Genomic DNA, 1,970 nt, shown 5'->3' on the forward strand with positions numbered 1-1,970 from the left:
GAGTCTGAAGACACCCTCCTTGACTCTACAACAAGTTGAAGGCCAGCTTGGAATATATGAAATCCTATTAAAATAAAATAAAATAAAATAAAATAAAATAAAATAAAATAAGGAAAAACAAATAGTAAGAGAGAAAGAGGTTCCCTTACCATGCTGGCTTCCCAACTCTTGTATTGTTATTACTTTTCTTTTGGATACCAAGGGTTTGTTGTTGAAATATGCATGGTAAACTGTCATTTTAAAGAAATGATACCCAGACCAGACATGGTGGTGTATGCCTTTAATCCCATAACATGGGAGCCAGAGGGAAAACAGATCTCTGAATGTAAGGCTAAACTATTGAGTCCTGAGACAGCCAGAACTACATATAGTGAGACATTGTCTCAAAAAAGGAGGAGGGAGAGGAGGAGAATGAGGATGAGGAAGAGGAGTAGGAGGAGGAAGAGAAGGAGGAGAGAAAGAAGCAATATCCTGGGGCTTGAAAGGTGACTTAAGAAGAGTCAATGTGGACTTAGGCCACATAAGATGGCGATCTATTTGCCTAGTCTGGCAATGATGAAAATCTTCTCCTATCTGGATGCCTTCAGTTTGCTACAGGTTGCCCAAGTGAACAAGAACTGGAATGCACTTGCAAGCAGTAATGTCCTGTGGAGAAAGTTATGTCCGAAGAGATGGCTCTCCTATGACATGGATACCTTACAGAACCTGTGCATAGAGACATGGAAGCAGTTCTTCATTTACCGAACAAGGCAAGAAAGTACCAAGTCCCGGGCAAAGCCAGAAGATTTCATTTACAAGGAAATTCCTGCGGAGTATGGAGTTCGGGCATGTGCATGTTATATCTCAGGGAGTGGCTTAACAACAAAAGGACAAGGCAAGTCTGTTGTCTGTATGGTGACTTCCGTGAACAGGATTTCTACCTGGGATATTCACGAGGGTGTTATGACCTGGGTAAGCCCAGAGCAGCCAGCCAGTATCAAGCTGTTGACTACCCTCCCTGAGATGCACATGGCTGTCACTGTAGATATAGAATCAACTATCAAACTGTGGGACTGTCAGAGCAGGGAAGCTCTGGCAACTAATGGCCTGTTCTCTCCCTGTCAATCACTGAAAGCTGTCTTTACCAAGGATGGCCTGATTGTCTTAACAGGCGATACCTCTGGTAACCTGTCCATCTTCAGGATTCCTGACTTACACCTCATTTCCAGAGTCAATGTATCCCCGTATGGTATTAATGAACTCTACTGCTCTCCTCAGAAGAAATGGGTCTTTCTGAGTATGAAGCACCCACATATCTTGCCAAAGGTGTTTTACATGAGGAGCTTACTGAGGACATCAGAATTCTCTGTCCCTATGTCTATAGTTCTCAAATTTTCATTGTGCCAAAGAGACTTCTGGACCCCAAGAAGGGAAGACAGGATAACCCTGATGTCCATACATCGCCCCCCCAAAAAATCACAAAGTTTATCACATTTGATATGAAGCTAGAAGAGAATGGGAACAAAATAAATTGTAACAGGACATTTCTTGGAGAGCTTCTCGTTGCCAGAATGTAAGGGAAGACCAGAATGGTTCGGAGTTAGTGCTCAGGACGTGATTGTTTGTTCAACCGCATCATCTCTCTTGCTCTTCCGCATGGACGGTACCCCTTTGCAGACAGTTCAGTACTACCCAGAAGAGATCTTGAGACTATGGGTGGACCCCCTTCATGTCATCGTCACCTTTAATGATGACTCTTTGGATGTGTATGCATGGGAAGAGAGAAGCCCAGAGCTCAGAAGGTGTTATCGACTGTGAAACTGGAGATATCTGCCACCACAAAGCCTCGTTAACAAAACACTCTGTGACGATGTGAGCCTAACTCGAGTGATGCTAAATCGTGCCACCCCCTGCTTTCTGATGGCATATACCTTGAAATCTGCTCTTAGAAACTGAGTGGGCTGAGTGCCCTTTTCCTCAGTGATAATAAA

The 1,970-nt window shown here is 43.7% G+C and overlaps 1 pseudogene across 1 annotated transcript; it reads left to right on the forward strand.

The window, feature by feature from the left end:
* The first annotated feature begins 511 nt into the window (after window positions 1–511).
* Window positions 512–1,797, forward strand: LOC116093324 (annotated as a pseudogene). The gene has a single exon (XR_004119685.1). The product of XR_004119685.1 is annotated as an F-box/WD repeat-containing protein 15-like (transcript).
* Window positions 1,798–1,970: the final 173 nt, after the last annotated feature.

The sequence above is a fragment of the Mastomys coucha genome, chromosome X, assembly GCF_008632895.1.
Source record: "Mastomys coucha isolate ucsf_1 chromosome X, UCSF_Mcou_1, whole genome shotgun sequence".
Lineage (NCBI taxonomy): Eukaryota > Metazoa > Chordata > Mammalia > Rodentia > Muridae > Mastomys > Mastomys coucha.